At 46.3% G+C, this 22074-nt stretch overlaps 2 long non-coding RNA genes across 4 annotated transcripts; one reads left to right on the top strand and one right to left on the bottom strand.

Annotated features, from left to right (window-relative positions):
* Positions 1-314: 314 nt before the first annotated feature.
* On the bottom strand, positions 315-2895 carry LOC105463933 (uncharacterized). Its single transcript, XR_976603.2, has 3 exons — positions 2518-2895; positions 1284-1500; positions 315-875 (listed from the first exon to the last, which is right to left on the bottom strand). It is a non-coding gene; the product is annotated as an uncharacterized lncRNA (long non-coding RNA).
* A 4793-nt stretch (positions 2896-7688) lies between these two features.
* Positions 7689-16295, top strand: LOC139358223 (uncharacterized). Of its 3 annotated transcripts, none has more exons than XR_011612874.1 (3): positions 7689-9072; positions 10785-10872; positions 13184-16295. It is a non-coding gene; the product is annotated as an uncharacterized lncRNA (long non-coding RNA). The 3 variants fall into 3 exon arrangements; XR_011612875.1 differs by lacking the exon at positions 7689-9072 and having other exon boundaries at positions 10661-10872; positions 13184-13351; positions 14122-16295; XR_011612873.1 differs by lacking the exon at positions 7689-9072 and having other exon boundaries at positions 10661-10872.
* Positions 16296-22074: the final 5779 nt, after the last annotated feature.

Raw genomic sequence — 22074 nt, forward strand, 5'->3', positions numbered from 1 at the left:
TGAGGCATCTGGCCAGGCAGCAGATAGGTGGAAGGCGGATGAGCTTCCGATGCAGACCAACCTGGGTTTGCATCCCACTCGCCAGCTGTGTGACCCTGAACGGTGTCCCCACCTCGCCATTCCCTCATCCCTGACACCGGGAGGGCAGTGGTCCCTGCCCCACGGGAACAAACACACGAAAGGCATTCAGCGAAGGATCCAGCGAGCAGAGGACCTCGATAAATGTTAGTGAATAAGAATAATAAATACTGAGGGGCTATTGAAGGGTTTTTGAAGCCGGGAAGTGACAAGGTCAAATCTGTATTTTAGAAAGACCCCGCTGGAGGAGGAGGTAGCCTTGGGGAGAAACTAAAAGGTCGTGCCCTTCTTGAGGTATTTCTCTGAAGTCTGTGGGAAGTTTGTAGTGTCAGGTTAAGGATTTTATTGGTTCCATGTTTGGGTTTTGATTCGGCCGTTTCCTTGGGTCCTCCTGCATAGACACTGGTCTCACTGGCGTGTTCATCATTGACCTGGCAAGTCCAGCTTAGTGAGTTGGATGCAGTGGGGCTTCGAGGTATATTTCAGACATGAAATAAACTGATGGGAAAAGCAAATCCAGAAAAATCAATAAAAAACATGGAGGGTGGATTTTGGGGGAGGACTGGGACCAGGGCTGGCAGGGCTCAGAGTGAGGGGCAGTAGGCCTCCAAGGAGGGCTGGGGTGATTCTTTGCCCCGGGGATGTTCCTCAGGGGCAGCCAGCAGCAGTGATTCAGACACGACCGGCCCTCCTCTCCCATCCCTCACGGATTCAGCAGAAAAAGCTTCCACTCGGAAAGGCACTGATGGATCTTATTGGAGACTCCTGGGGCCCACGATGAGCCCAAGGGCTTGGGACTGGGTGAAATAGAAGAATGGCAGTAATAACAATAACATCAGCAACAGTAATAATAATATTAGCAACAGTAATAATAATAACATTAGCACTGGTTATCGTTCAGTTCTTACTGTATGCCAGCCCTGTGATGAAACAAATACTATTAATAGCCCCGTTTCACAGAGGAGTCTGTGGCTCAGAGAATTACACTGTTTGCCCAAGGCCTCAGCTTAGGTTAGAGCCTCTGTCTTGGAAGAGCCGCCTATGCTCTGGTCCATCCTGCTCCAGAAACCCTGGCCCATTTGGAGCTCTGGGCAGCACTTTCTCCATGAAGCCTCAGGGAGAGTGCATTACTCTGCTTGTAACTCAGGCACAAAGTAGGAAGACCCCCAGGAGCAGGTAGCCTCCCCTTCCAGCTCTCTGCTAACCTGCTGTGTGACCCTGGGCAAGTGGCTTCCCTTCTCTGAACCTTGGCTGCCTCTTTTTCAGGCAAGTACGGCACAGCATCTAGTCCCCAGGACTGTCTTGTAGATTCCACTGGCTTCTGTCTGTCTTTGGCCTAGCACGTAGTAGGCACTCCACGGAGGCCAAAGCCCGCTTCCCAGGGCTTCCCTGTCCGGGCCGATTATCTCCATGGAATCCACACTGTGAAAATAAACATGAACTCAAGTGGCCCCGGTCTCCGTGGCAGCCAAGGGGAAGCTCGGTCCCCAGCCCATGTCTGTTCTAGGCAAGAACAAAAGTTTCCCTGTGAAGTTGCCCCCACCCCTGCTTCCCTTCTGGAACCAGCTGGGATGGGGGTGGGGGACGGAGGGGGCCGGGCCTGGAGCGTGGTGAGCTCAGCTGCCTGTCAAAACCCAGCCCCAGACCAACACCGCCCTGCTGAGGCAGGTGGAGGGCTCCAGGCTCAGGAGCCTTGGGGGCAGGAAGCTGGGCCTGGGGGCAGCATTTTCAGGCTCTCGGGTGGCACTAGGGATGGAGGATGCATGGATTAAAGGCCAGGGATGCGGAGAGGGGTTATCCTTGCACAAAGTACCACAGGGCGCATTCATCCATCTCACACCCCTTTGCCCACCAGCCTCCCCGTGCAAAGTCTGACAGATCCCAGATTTTGGGAGCTGGCGGGAAGTGAGCTGGCCCTGGAGGACATGGCAGAACCAGCACGAAACTTGGCATATCAGGGAGGAATGGGTTCAAACTCCAGCTCCGTCATTATTTGCTGGGGCCTTGGACAGGTCGGGGCCCCCTGAGTCTCCATTTCTGCATCTGTCAGGGAATGGACGATCTGGTCAAGGACTGGGCAGCCTACTGGGGTCAAACGTGAGGCACAACAACAGGGGGCTCAGATACGTGCCAGCCTAGGAGGACAAGAGAGCTGGGTGACAAGGCAGGGTTCTGAGGAGGAGCAGAAAGCCCCTGAGAAAGGATCTACCCCAGGAGAACAGAGCCAGCAATAGCGAGTTGGGCTCAGCCCAGGCTGGGGAGCTGAGGGCAGTGTGGACACAAGGTGGTGCTCTGGGGGACAGATGGCAGTCTTGACAGCAGTGTGGACACAGGTCTCCTGACAGTGTGGAGAGAAGAGGGGCTGTGCAGAAGGAAGCCCCGTTTCTCTAAACTCTAGCCCTTCGTGTGCCCAAGCCATCTTGCTGTGGGGCCCCTAACCAAGTGTGAGCCAGTGGCCTTGCCGTTTCCTCCAAGGTCATCAGAGCACAGGAAGTCCACAGGGAGGAGCAGCTCCACGTGGACAGCAGGCCAAGTGGAGCCATGTGGATTAGTGGCAGCCATCATGACAGAAGCAGCATCGCTTGTCCCTAAGAGGCCAAGGAGGCTCAGAAGCAGTCAGAAGCTGCGAGTTCTGGCATGACCAGTGGTCGTGGTGGTGAACTTTGTCTGGCAGTGCAACGGCAGCATGGATGAGGGAGGAAAGAGGGGGTGTAAAATGTAACCAGAACTTATATGAAAACCTCAATCACACTGTTTAAAAAAACTGAATTAATGATGGTTCATCACCAGAAGATAGAAATACGGTTGATTTTTGTATATTGATCCTGTATCTGGCAACCTCACTAAACCTGCCTATTAGTTCTAGTTGCTTTTCTGTAGGTTACGATGGATTTTCTACCTAGATAAGCATGTCATTTGGAAATAAATGCAATTTTACTTTTTCCTTTCAAAATCAAGGGGCAACCAGGACTCATCTATGGGTGCATGTTGTCTTACCACTGGGATCGCCCTGAAACACCTAGAAGAATGAGGCTCTGCAAGGAGCTAGGTCTCCTGAGAGGAGAGGCAGATGTTCAGAGCGAGCCACATCCAGCTTGGTGTCCTCACAGGCTGTTGATGTCAGCGTTCTGGCAATCACAGCCCCTCCTGTGCTGGGTGGCCACACACAATATTCATGACGTCAGAACTGTGAAAGTGTCTGAAGTGGAACAAGATTTAAAGCCCACAGGGCGGGGCTCCCCACTTTCTGGGAAAGACATTTAAATCCTTAATAATGTACTTTATTCAAATATTAAACATTTCAATAAAAATTACAATGTAGGTTTTTCCATCTTTAAAACTTCCAGATTCGGCCCTCCTACCCTTAGAAACTTATCATTAGACAATTATAAAATCTGGCAAGCAGTGGTTCACATCTGTAATCCCAGCACTCTGGGAGACTGAGATTGGAGGATCACTTGAGCTCAGGAGTTCGAGACCAGCCTGGACAACACAGTGAGACCTCATCTCCACAAAAAAAATTAAAAAATTAAAAATTTAAAAATTACAGAAAAAAATTTAAAAATTACCTGAGCGTAGTGGCATGCACCAGTAGTCCTAGTTACTCAGGAGGCTGAGGCAGGAGGATTGCTTGAGACCAGGAGTTCAAGTTGCAGTCGGCCGCGATCGCACCACTGTACTCCAGCCTGGGCAACAGAGTGAGACTGTCTCCAAAAAAAAAAAAAGTATATATATATATATATATATATATATATATATATATATATTCCACAAAGATATAGATTGATGATGAGAATGCCATCACAAAGTTATTTGTACAAAAATAATTTAGAGATCATCTGAAGAGCCAACAAAAACATGGAATGCTATGCAACCATTATGAATGGCTGTGCTGTGCAGATATATCTTTATAATGTGCTTGATTTATATCCAAGTGAAACAGGCTACAGAACAGTATTACAGAGCAATCCTATTTTGGCACTTATATAAATACACATATATAGGAAAATGTCCGGAATAAAAATATTTCAAAATATTTACCTACCTCTAAAAGGTGAGATTAAGAATAGCCTGGGCCAGGCATGGTGGCTCACACCTGTAATCCCACAACTTTGGGAGACCAAGACATGAAGATTGTTTGAGACCAGCCTGGGCAATATAGTGAGGCCTTGTCTCTACAAAAAATAATAATTAAAAAAAGTCAGACATGATGGTGCGTGCCTGTGGTCTCAGCCACTTGGGAGGCTGAGATGGGAAGATCACTTGAGCCTGGGAGTTCAAGGCTGCAGTGAGCCTCACGCCACTGCACTCTAGCCTGGGTGACAGAGCAAGACCCTGTCTCAAAAAAAAAAAAGCAATGTTTTTCCTGATTGTCTTTTTGTTTTACCTGTACTTTCTTGTTTTTCTACAGTTAAATTTATAACAACGAATATAAACAACTCCCATTTATTAAGCACTTACTTTGTGCCAAGGGCATTGTGTATCAAGGGCTTTAGATTTATATGTTTCCTTGTCTACTCCTTTTAACTCTAGGAAATACATACTATTGTTTTATTAGCCAGGACTGTTTCAGCTGAAAGTGACAGAATACCCAATTCAAATTGGTTTAAGCAAAGAAAGAAAATTAATCAACTTGTATCAATAGAAAATCATGATCAGTTTCATGCAGGAGCTCAAAAGTTATGCACATACTGTGGGCTCTCTTGGTTCTACCTCCTCTATTGCAGCTCCATTCTCAGACAACCAGTCCCACTTGGGAGCAAGATGGCTTTCTAGCAGCAGCTCTAACACCCTCAGACCAGCAAGGCCATAGAAAAGAAGTGTTTCAAGCAAAAGCCTGGAGATTCCTCCTATTGGACTGGCTTGAGTCACATGACCACCCACAGACGAATCTCTGCGGTCAGATGCTCGAGTGTTCTGATTGGCTTAAGCCTGGGTCACATGCCCCACTCAGAGCCCAGGATTGAATCACGGTTCAGGGTGGGAGAGAACTGGTTCTCCCAAAGGAAAAGCAAAATCATGGTAATGGATGCTAGATGGGGGAAAATAAAGCCATTCACAATTATGATCTCCAACTTACTGATGAGGAAACTGATAAGCTCAGAGATGGGAAATTGTTCAAAGTCAAATAAATAGCTTGGTGCAGTGGCTCACGTCTGTAATACCAGCACTTTGGGAGGCTGAGGTTGGTGGATCACTTCAGCTCTGGAGTTCGAGACCAGCCTGGGCATTATGACGAGACACTGTCTCTACCAGAAATACAAAAAAACTAGCCGAGCGTGGTGGCACATGCCATCTGTGGTCCCAGCTACTTGGGAGGCTGAGATGGGAGGATGGCTTAAGCCTGGGAAGTCAAGGCTGCAGTGAGCCATGATCCACTACACTCCAACCTGGGCAACACAGTGAGACTCTGTGTTGCAAAAAAAAAAAAATTAAGTAAGAGGGCTGGGATTTGAACCCATATTGTCTAACTCCAAAGACCATAAACTTATTTATGACATGATCTTGCCTCCCCTGATTATATATATAGTAATCATCATAATGAATGTAATCATGTCATAAATGAACTTGTTAACAAATAAAATAAAATCATAAGCCTCTGTCTGTGGAATTGTGGTGCGTGGCTGCTTAAGGTGCAGGTGGGGTCAGAGCATGCTTGAGATGCCCATGCCCAGTGCCTCCAGGCAAGATGATGGCAGTCATCCAGGTACTTCATAAGGCCTGGATTATCTTCCCATCAAGACAAGCTGCCAAGAGCAGCCCTGACACCAGCGAATGGCAAGCGCAGCTCAGAAAATAAGAGCAGAAGCTCCAAACACACAAGTTGTCATAACAATAGCTGATATTTATGGGTGGCTTATGTGTTAGGCACTGTGCTATTGATTCCTCATGACTCCCTGAAGAGGTGGGTACAGTAGCTGCCCTGAGTTACAGATGAGGAATCTGGAGTCCACAGAGTGAAGTCCCTTGCCAAGGTCACACGACCATCTCAGGTGGAGCAGGACTTAGGTGGAAGTCCCACTCCAGAGCCAGCCCTTAATCACATGCTCTAATGACTGTATGATAGTTCCTCTCTGCAGCCAAGAGGAAATTTTAGTGGTACCTGCAAAGTTCGGAACTGCAGAAAGCAGTTGTGCTGATAATACAACTCATAATATTAAAGGGGCCAAGGAAGACTGATCCCCCCGGCGGATGTCTTCGTCGAATTTCCCTGGCGTTTGCTGGGGAAGGACTGTGTAATTGAGACTGAAGCACAGCGTGCAGCCTCAAAGCCTGCTATTCTTTCCATTGTGATTTCAGCCTTAATCTTGAGTTCATAAGTATTTTATGTGGGGAAGGATGTCATCACTGGCAAAAAATAAATCCAATCTCTAAGTAGACGCTTAGCTTTAATGGGATATTTGCTTAGGAAAATGGTCATGATGCATTGTTACAGATTTTTCTCATTGCAAACAACAGAGCTATGTAGATGGTATGATCCAAATTTTTTTCTTAAAGGATGTTTCTACAGAAAAAAGACCAAAATAAGTCCAGGCACAGTGGCTCACACCTGTAATCTCAGCACTTTGGGAGGCAGAAGTGGGTTGATCACTTAAGGTCAGGAGTTCGAGAACAGCCTGGCCAACATAGTGAAGCCCCATCTCTATTAAAAATACAAAAAATTTGCCAGGCATGGTGGTGTTTCCCTGTAATCCCAGCTACTCAGGAGGCTGAGGCAGGAGAATCGCTTGAACCCGGGAGACAGAGGTTGCAGTGAGCTGAGATTGCGCCATTGCACTCCAGCCTGGGTGACAGAGTAAGACTCTGTCTCAAAATAAATAAATAAATATTAAAAAAATAAAAGCCCGGCATGGTGGCTCAAGCCTGTAATCCCAGCACTTTGGGAGGCCAAGGCAGGCGGATCACGAGGTCAGGAGTTTGAGACCAGCCTGTCCAATATGGTGAAACCCTGTCTCTACTAAAAACACAAAAATAGCTGGACGTGGTGGTGGGCGCCTGTAATCCCAGGTACTTGGGAGGCTGAGGCAGGAGAACTGCTTGAACCCGGGAGGCGGAGGTTGTATTGAGCCAGAGATGGCGCCATTGCACTCCAACCTGGGTGACAGAGTGAGACTCCAACTCAAAAAAAAAAAAAAAAAAAAAAAAAAGCTAATTCTGAGGGCTGGTATTATGGATTATTTTTATTTTCTCATTTGTGCTTTTCTATGCTTTCCAATTTTTCTATAATAAAGTATATTATATTCATAATTTAAATGTTATTAAAACTTTTTACAAAAGTTTGCTAGTTTCAGAGGCACCACACTTCAATTAACAACTTCAAGCTTTGTGGGTTTTTTTTTAACTTTATTTATTTACTTATTCATTCAACAAACATCTGCTGATTTTAGCTGTGCTGGGCTCTCGCCCAGAGTGGATCAGATGCAGATTCCTTTGAGGAGCTGCCTCGCAGGAGGTGGGCAGATGGACAGTCCCATACCACAGTTGTCTGCTCAGACATGATGACCCCACTAGATGTGAGCTCCAGGAGGACAGGACCCTCTGTGGGTCATTTCTGTATCCTAGTACCTAGGATGGGGTCTGAAACAGGTGCTGCAGAAATATTTATGAACAAGTAAGTGAAATCAGGGAGACACTTGTTCAAATCTCAGCTCATTGAGCCCCAGTTTCCTCTTCTACAAAAACCAGAGATAATACCTATCCCATTGGGGTTGTTTGAAAGCTCAATTAACAATGCCTTGGCCAGGCACGGTGGCTCACGCCTGAAATCCCAGCACTTTAGGAGGCCGAGGCAGGCAGATCACTTGAGGTCAGCAGTGTGATACCAGCCTGACCAACAACAGGGTAGAATCCTGTCTCTACCAAAAAATACAAAAATTAGCTGGGTGTGGTGGCACACTCCTGTAATCCCAGCTACTTGGGAGGCTGAGGCACCAGAATCGCTTGAGCCCAGGAGGGGGAGGTGGCAGTGAGTTGAGACTGTGCCACTGCGCTGCAGCCTGGGCAACAGAGAGAAACTCTTGTCTCCAAACAGAACAGAACAGAACAGAACAAAACAAAACAAAAGCAATGCCTAGAAATAGTAATAGACCCTTGACAAAAAGCAGAAATAACTTGTTTCAAATTGGGTAGATGATGATGATGTGCAACGTCTGAGGTCAGGCCTTCCTCTGCAAGCATCGGGAGCTTGACTTGAAAAAATGTGGTTTATAATTTGGGAGAAGACTATGTAGCTTATACTCCCATTTATCTAAGAAAAGTAGAGGCATTAAATTTGAAAATGGAAAGACAAAACAAAAACTTGAAGCAGCAACATTTCTCTAAAGGGAGAGAAGGAAGGAAACAGGGTGGAGAGGGAGACAGACCTTTCATAATATTTCTTGCTTTGTAGACCTGACTTGGAAACCAGGCAAATATTTAATATAATCATTAAATAATGTGAAATGCTTGGAAAAGAAACTTCAAATATCAAAAGCAAAACAAACCCAAAAAGCTAACTTATGGCAAGTTGGTGACATCACCACACAGAGAATTACCCCAAGTCACTAAAACGCAGTCATTTTGACTGTCCCTCCCTAATAAGACATTCCCTAAAGAAAAAGCAAAAATAAAGACATAAACTACAAAAGAAAAAAAATAATAATCATAGTGTTGGGGTGCTGTGGTCTGAATGTGTCACCCCAAAATTTCTATGTTGAAACCTATTAAGAGGTGGGGCCTTTAGGAGGTGATGAGGTCATAAGGACTCTGCCCTCATGAATCAGATTAGTGCCCTTCTGGGGGGAGCTTGTTCGTCCCTTTGCCCTTACACCATGTGAGGACACAGCTAGAAGGCGCCATCTTTGTTTTTCGCTTTTGTTTTTGTTTTTTTGAGACAAGACCTCACTCTGTTGCCCAGGCTGGAGTGCAGTGGCGCAATGTCAGTTCACTAGAACCTCCACCTCCCGGGCTCAAGCAATTCTCGTGCCTCAGACTCCTGAGTAGCTGGGATTGCAGGTGCGCACCACCATGCTGGGCTAATTTGTGTGTGTGTGTGTGTGTGTGTTTTTTTTTTTTTTTAAACTAGAGATGGGGTTTCACCATGTTGCCCAGGCTGGTCTCAAATTCCTGACCTCAAGTGATCCACCTGCTTAAGCCTCCCAAAGCGCTGGGATTACCGGCATGAGCCAAGGTGCCCAGCTGAAGGTGCCATCTTTGAAGCAGAGAGCAAACCCTCACCAGATACCAAATCTGCTGGGCCTTGATCTTGAACTTCCAGTGTCCACAACTGTGAGCAATAAGTTTTTGTTGTTTATAAATTATCCAGTCTAAGGTATTTCGTTACAGCAACCCAGATGGACTAAGACATGATGGTACTGGCATTCTTATCTGAGTGGGTGAAGTTCAAATGAGACTCAACAGATGAGTTTATCTTTCACTGGGAACTGAAAAGAAAGGGCGTTTCTCATGGGAGAAAGAACAGACGAGGCTAAGTAAAAACATGGTAAACCTGAATTTCAATTAGAAATGTCAATATGAACTCATGATTTTTTAAGTACATTAGTAGACTTTACTTTTTTAGCAGTTTTAGGTTTACAGAAAATTTCAGCAGAAAATAGAGAGTTCCCTTCATCTCCCCCACCCCCTCCCAGTTTCCCCTATTGTGAACATCTGTCAGTAATGGCGTGCTCTTTTTTAAAAATCAGACCAGTGACATTGCATAATGGCATACATTTGTTACAACTGATACATCAATAATGAGATGTTGACTAAAGTCCATAGTTTACATTCAAGTTCACTCTTAATTTACATTCTATGGGTTTGAACAAATGTATAATGACATATATCTACTATTATAATATCATACAGAGCAGTTTCACTACTCTAAAGAAATCCCCTGTGTTCCCCCTCTCCAGCCCTCCCTCCCCCAAACACGGTGAATCCATGGATTTTTTTTTTTTTTTTTTTTTTTTGAGACGGAGTCTTGCTTTGTTGCCCAGGCTGGAGTGCAGTGGCGTGATCTCGGCTCACTGCAAGTTCCGCCTCCCAGGCTCACGCCATTCTTCTGCCTCAGCCTCCTGAGTAGCTGGAACTACAGGCACCAGCCACCACGCCCGGCTAAATTTTTTGTATTTTTTTAGGAGAGATGGGGTTTCACCATGTTAGCCAGGATGGTCTTAATCTACTGACCTCGTGATCTGCCCTCCTTGGCCTCCCACGGTGCTGGGATTACAGGCGTGAGGAGCCACCGTGCCTGGCCCCATGGATCTTTTACTGTCTTTTTTTTTTTTTTTTTTTTTTTTTTTTTTTTTTTTGAGACGGAGTCTCGCTCTGCCGCCCAGGCTGGAGTGCAGTGGCCGGATCTCAGCTCACTGCAAGCTCCGCCTCCCGGGTTCACGCCATTCTCCTGCCTCAGCCTCCCGAGTAGCTGGGACTACAGGCGCCGCCACCTCGCCCGGCTAGTTTTTTGTATTTTTTTAAAGTAGAGACGGAGTTTCACCGTGTCAGCCAGGATGGTCTCGATCTCCTGACCTCGTGATCCGCCCGTCTCGGCCTCCCAAAGTGCTGGGATTACAGGCTTGAGCCACCGCGCCCGGCCTACTGTCTTGATAGTGTTGGTTTTTCGTATAGTTGGAATCATCTTTGTAGCCTTTACAGACTGGCTTCTTCCACCTAACATTTAAGGTTCTCCTGTGTCTTTTCATGGCTTGGTAACTCTTCCTTTTTAGTGCTGCATAATATTCCATGGTCTGGCTGTACCACAGTTTGTTTACCCAGTCACCTGTTGAAGGACATCTTGGCTGCTTCCAAGTTTGGGTAAGCATAATTTATGACGCATTTTACCTTTTAAAAAATGTATTTCTGAGCTCTATTCACTCAAAATGCCCAGAAACAATGACCAACCCAATAGTAATAGGCATTGCATAAAACAAGATTGTGCTTTCTAAATAATGTTCCTCACTGAAAGGAACCAGGACTCCTTAGAGAGACGGCTCATTCCAGGTTTGGGGTAGAAAATGTACAAGATGAGTCTGGGGGAACTTGCTGTTCCAGAAAACAAGGAAGCCATCAAAGCCTGCTGGGGTCAAAGACATCAAGAACCAATCCAAAGAGGTTCTCTCTGGCTGAATAGGATCATTTGAGCACCAATAAGAATAAGAATCACAGGGGGCTGAAACACATCAAATAACATTAAGTCCCTATATTCATAATGACACTCTTTTTTTGAGAGAGTTGGGCATGGGTCTTATTCTGTTGCCCAGGCTCGACCTCTGTGCTCAAGTAATCCTCCTACCTCAGCTCCCAAAGTAGCTGGGACTACAGGCATGCACTCCATGGCTAATTTTTGTATTTTCTGTAGAGACAGGGTCTTGCCATGTTGTCCAGGCTGGTCCCGAACTTCTGGGCTTAAGTGATCCTCCCGACTCAACCTCCCAAAGTGCTGGGATTACAAGTGTAAATCACCAAGCTCGGCTCCATAATGATATTTTTTAAAAAATCAATTTAAAAAAGCCTCTTAGGATGCTAGGAAACAAACTCATTATTTGAAAACCATTAAAGAACTAAGTCTTTCATTGTTTATAGTGTATATACTGGAAGAGAGCATACTGTGCCTTGGGGTAACTAAAGAGCTAACGAGGAGACACCCTTTTTCAAGTATTCCAGCTAATAAATGAAGAAGGAAGATAGGATTAGAACATCAAATTAGCTGGGTGTGGTGGCACATGCCTGTAGTCCCAGCTACTTGGGAGGCTGAGGTGAGAGGATCACTTGAGCCCAGGAGATTAAGGTTGCAGTGAGCCAAGATCGCACCACTGCATTCCAGCCAAGGCAACAACAAAACCCCGTCTCAAAAAAAAAAAAAAAAAAAAAAAAAAAAAGCATCATCATTTTGCAATCCTTAATGAAATAATGAATCTAGGCAGTGAACATCCACAACTACAAACTTCACCCAAAAACAGAGATCACAAGACATTAAGGGTCTCCTGACAAAAGGACACAGCACAATACCTCCTATGAAGTATTGCTGCCAAAAATTGAACCTGAATCTGATCAAGCCTCTAGATCTAATTACAGGAAATTCCGAAGACAGAGAAACATGTTAAAGGACCCCACAGGAATACAAGCAGCAGAATCCAGATTGGGAGAAACGCTGCTGGACAAACAATGGGTTTCTTCCACAAATATTAATAAATGGCAAGGGTGGAGAGGTGGAGAGAGAGACAGAGATGTGGGGAGAGAGAAACTATAGATTAGAGACTTAAACTAATCTAGAATTAGTTTCTGGGTATCTAGAAACTATAGATTAGAGACTTAAAACACACAACATGTATGAGACAATCAGGGAAATTGTAGATGCTGACTAGATCAATTCGATGACAATTTCTCTAGGAGTGATAATGGTATTATGGCTATTATTACCTCTTAAAGACTCCCTTATCTTTTAGAAATATATACCAAAATAGTCATGGTTGAAACATTATGGTGCCTAGGATTTGCTTTTTTTTTTTTTTTTTTGAGACAGAGTCTCGCTCTGTCGCCCAGGCTGGAGTGCAGTGGCTGGATCTCAGCTCACTGCAAGCTCCGCCTCCCGGGTTTGCGCCATTCTCCTGCCTCAGCCTCCCGAGTAGCTGGGACTACAGGCGCCCGCCACCTCGCCCAGCTAGTTTTTTGTATTTTTTTTTAGTAGAGACGGGGTTTCACCGCATTAGCCAGGATGGTCTCGATCTCCTGACCTCGTGATCCGCCCGTCTCGGCCTCCCAAAGTGCTGGGATTACAGGCTTGAGCCACCGCGACCGGCCAGGATTTGCTTTAAAATAACCCAATGAGATAAGGGTATCGGGGTGGGAAGTAGAGGAAACAAGACTGGGCTTGAGTTGTCACTCTGAGGCTGAGTAACCAGTGCATTATTCTACTGTTATATATGTTTGAAATATTGCATGATTAAAAAAAAAAAAAAAAAGCTTACCAGAAGTAAACATTTTGGAAAGCTCCTTTTCCAAAACAAAGCCAGAGGCAACCAGGATCTCTTGTGCCTCGGATGTTTTTATGTTGTCATCACTGTGTGTAACATGTGGCCAGAGTGAGTGGCAGCTTTCTTCCCAGTATTCTTTCCTTCCTTCCAAGTGTGTTGGTGAGTTAGTTCCAAGCTGCCTGAGAAGGGGTGAGGAGGAGCCACATGGGATGTGCCTTCATTGGATCAGCCTGCATCCCAGGAAGGACCAGCAACCATGGGGCAGAGGGAACAAGGCTGGGTCTGGGCCCCAGCACTGCAGCTGACTTGGCAGGTTCAAGGTAGGAGCACTGCAAACCCAGCTACCTGGGCAGGCTTCTCTCTGGGGCATGTGTGGTGCTAGGGCACTCACGGCAGGCATAAATCTTATAGATAAAGGCAGAGTCATGTGATGATTAAGAGCTTGCTACTTGGGAGGCTTAGGCGAGAAGATCACTTGAGCCCAGGAATTCAAGGCCAGCCTGGGCAACATAGCAAGACTCCATGTCTATAAACATAAATAAATAAATAGGCTGGGCACAGTGGCTCATGCCTGTAATCCTAGCACTTTGGGAGGCTGAGGCGGACGGATCACCTGAGGTCAGGAGTTCAAGATCAGCCTGGCCAACAAGGTAAAACCCCATCTCTACTAAAAATACAAAATTATCCAGGCATGGTGGTGGGCACCTGTAATCCCAGCTACACGGGAGGCTGAGGCAGGAGAATCGCTTGAACCTGGGAGGCAGAGGTTGTAGTGAGCCAAGATCACACTACTGTACTCCAGCCTAGGTGACAGAGCAAGACTCTGTCTCAAAAATAAACAAACAAACAAACAAACAAGAGCCTGGTCTCTGAGAAACATGGGTTCAAATTCCAGATCTACCCATCAGTACTTGCGTGGCTGGTGGGCACGTGCCTTTTACCTGTCTGAGCCTCAATTTCCCCATTTGTAGGTTGGGAACAATATGAGTGTATTAATCTGTTTTCACACTGCTATAAAGAAATACCTGAGACTTGATCATTTATAAACAAAAGAAGTTTAACTGACTCACAGTTTCTTATGACTGAGAAGGCCTCAGGAAACACAATCATGGTGGAAGGCGAAGGGGAGGCAGGCACCTTCACCACAAGGCGGCAGGAGTGAGAAGAGTGAGGGAGGAACTTCCAAACACTATAAAACCATCAGGTCTCCTGAGAACTCACTCACTGTCAGAAGAACAGCATGAGGGAAACTTCCCCCATGATCCAATCACCTCCCTCCCTCGACATATAGGGATTACAGGCCCCTCACTCGACCCATGGGGATTACAACTGGAGATGAGATTTGGGAGAGGACAGAGAGCCAAACCATATCAATGAGAATCTTCCTCATCAGGCTGTTTTGTGGATTCAGTGTAAGAGTATGTGTGAAGCGGTGAGCTCAGTGCCAGGCTGCAGTGATATCCAACATATGGTGGTTATTTCTATTGCTGTTATTGTTACGGTTATTAGAGCCTAGACAGAATATAAAGTAGGGCTTTTCTCCAAAAATTATTCCTTAGATTTGACTGCTTAGAGAGTATGCTGTATTATGGGACACATTCCCAATTACTTCATTTTGACCAATAGAATGCTATTTGGGAAAGATGCATTAGTCTGAAATGGCCTCACTAGATGCTCAATTTGGATGTTAATGGCAGTAACCTGACAAATGGGCTAAAAGAAAGATAAAGTAATTTTGTTGTAGCTTTAGAATTTCTCCAGGGAGTGTGGTCTCGTGCACACAGGGGATGGATATTGTTGCAAACAAGCCTTTTACTGCCCATTGTATAACACAATAAAAAAGGTGTGCAGATTATGAATTTATAACTACCAGAAGAATAAAAGTAACCTAGTAGCCTAATGTTCAGCAAACAGTTATTTTTGGCTTGGGATAATTTTAGCACCCTGTAAGAAGTTGTAACAAACAACTTAGAGAACTGGAGATAGGTGCGCTAGAAAATGATGGACATCTCAAAAAGTGGCCTGGTAATGACAAAGGACACAGATTCAAAAATGCAGATAGAGGCCAGGCAAGGTGAGTCACACCTGTAATCCCAGCGCTTTGGGAGGATGAAGCCATTAGATTGCTTGAGCCCAGAAGTTCAAGACCAGCCTGGGCAACATGACAAAACTCTGTCTCAACTAAAAATACAAAAATTAGCCAGTGTGGTGGCACTCACCTGTAGTCCCAGCTACTCTGGAGACTGAGATGGGATGATTGCTTGAGCCCAGGAGTTCAAGGCTGCAGTGAGGCAAGATCATACCCCTGTACTCAAGCCTGGGAGACAGAGTAAGACCCTGTCCCTCTCTCTCTCTCTCTCTCTCTCTCTCTCACACACACACACACACACACACATACACACACAAAAAAACACACACACAGAGCAGGTAGAGCACAAGCAACAAATGAAAAAATAAATTGAACTTTGTCAAAATGTAAAATTTCTGTGCATCAAAAGATACAATCAACAAAGTGAAATGGTAACCCATGAAATGGGAGAAAATATTGGCAAACCATATACCTGATAAGGAGTTAATATCCAGAATATATAAAGAACTCCTACAACTCAACCACAAAAAAACCAAACAACCCAATTAAAGAATGGAGAAAGGGGGCTGGGCATGGTGGTTCATGCCTGTAATCGCAGCGCTTTGGGAGGCTGAGGTGGGCAGATCACCTGAGGTCAGGAGTTCGAGACCAGCCTGGCCAACATGGTGAAACCCCATCTCTACTAAAAATACAAAAATTAGCTGGACGTGGTGGTGCACAGTTATAATCCCAGCTACTCCGGAGGCTGAGGCAGGAGAATTCGCCTGAACCTGGGAGGCAGAGGTTGCAGTGAGCTGAGATCATGCCACTGCCCTCCAGTCTGGGCAACAGAGCAGGGCTCCATCTCAAAATAAATAAAGAGTAAAGAATAGGGAAAGGGCTTGGATAGATATCCTTCCAAAGAAGATATACAAATGGCCAATAAGAACATAAAAAAGATGTTCAACTTCACTAATCATTAGGGAAATGCAAATCAAAACCACAATGCAATACCACCTCACACCTACTAGGATGGCTACTATTAAAAAAAACAAAAACAAAAACAAAAAACAAAAACAAAAACAAAAACAGAATGTGGAGAAATTGGAACCCTGTGCACTATTGAAAGGAATATAAAGTGGTGCAACCACTATGGAAAATAGTACAGCAGTTACTTAAAAAACTTAAAAATAGAATTACTATAGGTCTAGCAAACCACTGCTGGGTATATACACAAGATAACTGAAGGCAGGGACTCAAAGAGATATTTGCACACCCATGTTCACTGCAGCATTATTCACAATAATGAAGCAACAGAAACAACTCAAGGGTCCACTGGCAGATGAATAAACAAAATCTGAGATATATACACATAATAAACTATTCAGCCTTAAAAAGGAGGGAAATTCTGATACATGCTACAACATGGATGACCCTTGAAGACATTATGTTAGGTGGAATAAGCCAGTCACACATGCACAAATATGTACAATTCCACCTCCATGAGGTACCTAAGAGTAGTCAAATGCAGAGACAGAAAAAGCAGAATGGTAGCTGCCAGGGACTAGGGTCAGGGCAGTTGGGAAGTTATTCTTTAATGCATACAGTTTGTTTTACAAAATGAAAAGAGTACTGGAGATAAATGGTGGTGATGGTTGTATAACAACGGGAATGCACTTACTGTCATTGAACAGTACACATACAAATGGTGATGATGGTAAATTTCATGTTATGTATACTTCACCAAAATTAACAAAAAAAATGCAGGTGAAGGGTTTGAAATTAAATTGTTTCAGAAACTACAGGAAAAGGCAATATTCAAGGCCGGGCGCAGTGGCTCACACCTGTAATTCCAGCATTTTGGGAGGTTGAGGCGGGCGGATCACTTGAGACCAGGAGTTTGAGATCAGCCTGGACAACATGGTGAAACCCTGTCTCTACTAAAAATACAAAATATTAGCCAGGCATGGTGGTGGGTGCCTGTAATCCCTGCTACTCTGGAGGCTGAGGCAGAAGAACTGCTTGAACCCAGGAGGCAGAGGTTGCAGTGAGCCGAGATCATGCCGCTGCACTCCTGCCTGGGCGACAGAGTAAGACTGTCTCAAAAAAAAAAAAAGAAAAAAAAAGAAAAGAAAAGAAAAACCAATGTTTATTTATATGATCTTATTTTAAGCCTATTTTTCAGGTTATTGCTATAAACATCCAAAATTACAATAAAAATTGTAATTTTGCAGGTAGTACCAAACTCGTAAATGTAGTTTTTAAGTAGGTATGTGACAGTTTCATTGTCTTGAGTTTGTGAGGGTTTTTTATATACTTAAATTGGCCAAAAAATACTTGGGTTTTTTTGTTTTGTTTTGTTTCCAGAGACAAGGTCTGGCTCTGTTGCCCAGCCTGGAGTGCAGTGGTAACCTCAAACTCCTGGCCTCAAGCGATCCTCCCACTTCAGCCTCTTGAGTAGCTAGGACTATACATACATGCCCCCATGCCTGGCTAACTTTTAAATTTTTGTAGAGATGAGGTCTTTCTATGTTTCCCAGGCTGGTCTCAAACTCCTGGCCTCAAGCTATCCTCCTAGCTCCGTCTTTCAAAGTGCTGAATTACAGACCTGAGCCACTATGCCCAGTCCTGGGGCGGGTATCTTTTAATTAGGAAAATATAAAGGTATCTCCCATTGCTCTTGGCATGTTTCAGGCATGTATGGAATCATCTCCCATCACCACCAGGCTCTCCCCCAGACACCCTTGGCTCTCTCAGAAAGTCCTGGACTGTTCTGGGCTCCACATAGACATGAGTATCCAGAGCTCAGGGCTCCAAGATTCTCACAAAGCCTTCTTTCCTCTCCAACAGGGCACTTCCTAAATGCAGAGAGTATTTACTGTTTAAAAAGCTTGTATTTTGTTGCCCCCCCCACCACACACACACACTTTTGTTTTTTCAGAGACAGGGTCTCTCCATGTTGCCCAGGCTGGCCTCGAACTGCATTCAAAAGACTGCATCCCACCTCAGCCTCCTGAGTAGCTGGGACGACAGGCCCAAGTCATCATGCCAGGCTCTGTTGCACCTGTTAATATTCTTTTATTTAAAACTTAAGAGATGGCGGGGTGCAATGACTCAAGCCTGTAATCCCAGACTTTGGGAGGCCGAGGCAGACAGATTACTTGAGGTCAGGAGTTCGAGACCAGCCTGGCCACGATGACAAAACCCCATGTCTACTACGTGGTGGCACATGCCTGCAATCCCAGCTACTCGGGAGGCCCAGGTACAAAAATCACTTGAGCCCAGGAGGCGGAGGTTGCAGTGAGCTGAGATGGCGCCCCTGCACTCCAGCCTGGGCGACAGATGGAGGCTGTCTCTAAATAAATAAATAAATGGGAAGAGCTGCTCAAACAAATGGTAGAAAACATATTTTTTAAAAAGCTCTTGTACCCCCATATCCTGAAAATGCAGGTTTCCTTTTGCAGAGTCCCCTCGGGACTGTCACCTCACAATTGCCCCCACAATGGGTCCCAGTGGGAAGCTGGCCTGTTGCTTTTTGCCTTGAGTCTTTGGCTGATCTACATGGGAAAGGTATATCCCCAACTACAGAACCAGCACAACGTGGACTATGTAATATACAAGGGTACATGTCCCTTCTCTGTCTCATAGATCCCCTTCCACTGCTTTGACACTGAAGGGCAACCTCCCCATCACTCCTTTCTCATTGTTCCTGGGTTTTTCTCTGAGACTGCGAGGGCATAGAATGAGGAATGAAAAAGACATGCAGGCCGGGCGCGGTGGCTCACGCCTGTAATCCCAGCACTTTGGGAGGCCGAGGCGGGCAGATCACGAGGTCAGGAGATCGAGACCATCCTGGCTAACATAGTGAAACCCCGTCTCTACTAAAAAATACAAAAAATTAGCCAGGCATGGTGGCGGGTGCCTGTAGTCCCAGCTACTCTAGAGGCTGAGGCAGAAGAATGGCATGAACCCAGGAGGCGGAGCTTGCAGTGAGCCAAGATTGTGCCACAGCACTCCAGCCTGAGAAACAGAGTGAGACTCCATCTCAAAAAAAAAAGAAAAAAAGAAAGAAAAGAAAGAATATGACATGCAACCCCATCTCACCATGGAAAATCACAGTCACAGGTTGCTGAGAAAATGCAAGAGGTAGCTTTAAGCTAGCCTGGGAGGTAAAGGAAGGCTTCCAGGAGGAGGTGACCTTTACATTGAGACAGAAAGGATGAATAGGAGTAAGCTAGGAAGAGGGAGTGAAGAGGGCTTTCCAGGTGAAGGGAATGACCCATTGAAAGGCTGGAGGCAGGACAGAGTATGAGCAGCTTGAGAAACAGAATCAGGCCGATGCGCTCGGCACTCAGTGTAGCGTGGAGAGCCAAGGGGAGGGAGGAAGAGACAAGGCCAGGGAGAGGCCACAGGGAGGATTCTAGACTTGGAGGCTCTTGCTGGGTTTGGAAAAGCCCAAATTGCCGAGCTCTTCCAGGGAGAATAACTCAACTGGGCAGATTGTGTGAGCTGGAGCGGAGGTGGAGGTCAGGACGCCAAGATGGAATTTTCTGGCTTTTCTGCACACTGGGGACAGTTGCAGGGCTGTCTAGATCCCACAGAGCTCAACAATATGCCTGACTCACCACCCCTCTGAGGCTGCCCAGCCCACAGGTGACAGTGTCAGGGCTGCGGCCACCCGCCTTGTTCTGCCACTCAGCAACCTTGGACAAGGCACTCCTTCCCACAAGTCTCTTTATCCATACAATGGTAATGACAGCTATGTCCCAGGCTTACTCTAGGATTCCATGAGATCATTCTAGGTCAGAGGCTTTATCAATAAAGGTTACTATTATTACTATTACTGTTGTTGTTGATGTTTGCAGCCTGGCCCAACTCCTGGGCACTGCTTTGTCCGCTGGTTGCTGGTCTGTTTCAGGGACAGACACTAGCAAGGCGCAGGGCCGGCATGTTCGCTTTTTTGCATACATGCGAATCTTGCACTCAGAAGAGCCCCTCCTTCCACAGAGGGTCCAGCGGGGTTGCTTGGGGGACACATTCCAGAAAGAATAACTCTGTGTAACATGAAACCCTGAATCTGGAAACGCAGCCTCTATGGGAAATTGGAGGATAAGGTCTGGTCTGTGGACCGCCCAACCTCATTCCATACAAAAGGGATATTGAAACCCAAAGGCCTCATCCCTTGGCCTCCAGGACCTCTCACCGCTCACCTCTCAGCCTCTCACCGCTCACCGCGGCCTGAGAGATCTTCCTAAAAACCAAACTTGACCGGGACACTGCCTTGTTTCAACTCTTCCATGGCTCCTACTCAGGTTCCCCTGAGGTTTAGGTCCACACCCCTCATTGTGACCTACAGTGCTCTGTGGTCAGGCCACTGTCCACACCTACAGCCACACCAGAGCCTGCTCTGACCCAGCCACATGGGCCTCCAGCGGATCAAGTTCTTTCCTGCTCCAGGACCTCTGCACATCCGTGAGCCCTCTTCCCACTCTAACAGACCACTGCTAACTCTTCCAGATTCAAAAGTCCACAGACTTTGTTAAACCTCCAAATAATAATAGAAAGTAGGCCGGGCATGGTGGCTCACGTCTGTAATCCCAGCACTTTGGGAGGCTGAGCCAGATGGATCACCTGAGGTCAGGAGTTCAAGACCAGCCTGGCCAATATGGCGAAACCCCGTCTCTACTAAAAATACAAAAATTAGCCAGGTGTGATGGCAGGCACCTGTAATCTCAGCTAATGAAGAGGCTGAGGCAGGAGAATGGCTTGAATCTGGGAGGTGGAGGTTGCAGTGAGCCGAGATCATGCCACTGCACTCCAGCCTAGATAACAGAGTGAGACTCTGTCTCAAAAACCTAAATAAATAGATAAATAAATAAATAATAGAAAGCAGTAATATTATCCCCACTTTCCAGATGAGCAGACTGAGGCCATCCACCTCAGGCCTGGAGTCTGGCTGGCCTGGCTTGAGGTTAGTTGCAGGAGCCACTTGGTGATTTTGCAAGTGGCTCCTGCAATTAAACCTCAAGCCAGGCCAGTCAGACTCTGGAATCTTTAAGCACCCAAGGTGAAGCACCTGGTCACAGCTTCACGACCACAGGAGAGTGGAGGTCGCTCGAGAAGAGAGGCAGGCCAAGGAGAAGAACAGGGCCAGGGTAGCACAGTGTCAGGGTAGCACAGTGTCATGACATGGAAGCCATTCTCAATGCATTCAAACCCAGTTCAGCCACTCAGACGCTGTGGTCTAAGGCAGGACATTCAACCTCTCTGAACCTCAGTTTTCTCATCTGTAAAATGGGGCTAAATAATAATACAAACCTCACAGGTACATTGTGAGTATTGGGGAATGACAGATGAAGTGCCTGGCCCATGGTGGACACTCAGGGCATGGCATGATGCCACCTTCCCTTGACGCATCTGGGGAGGCTGCACCAGTCCAGACCAGCCTAGCCCAGACTAGACTTGCATCACCCAAGGTTAGGCAGCCAGGGCCTGGGAACCATCCCTGCCCTGTTTTCTGTTTGGGGCTTTGTGTTTCCCAGCGTTTCCTTTGGAAAAAGTCCAGCTTCCTCCCCACTGGAAGGAGGCAGGAGGGGACTGTTCACGCCTGGGTCTGGATGCCCGAGGGAGCCTTGTGGGGAGATGACAAGAGCCTGGGGTTTGGAGTCAGGCCAGTCGGGTTTGAATCCAGGATCTGACCTTTACAACACTGTGTGGCCCTGGGCAAGTGACTTCACCTCTCTGAGGTGCCAATTTCCTCGCCTGATCTCTGCCTCAGAGGGTACTGGATGCAGATGGAGGGGTGGGGTGAGAGAAGGTTCTGGATGCAGTTCCCCAGTGTACATCCAGTGATCCCTTTTGGGGATGGGCTGAAGACCAGGGGAGAAGCCGAAGAACGTTGACAGAGTGACCAAGACAAATGCTCCCTGGCAAACGGAATCCAGTGGGTGTCCTGCCTGGGATGGAGGTGGGAGG

The sequence above is a fragment of the Macaca nemestrina genome, chromosome 14 (assembly GCF_043159975.1).
Source record: "Macaca nemestrina isolate mMacNem1 chromosome 14, mMacNem.hap1, whole genome shotgun sequence".
NCBI classification, from domain to species: domain Eukaryota; kingdom Metazoa; phylum Chordata; class Mammalia; order Primates; family Cercopithecidae; genus Macaca; species Macaca nemestrina.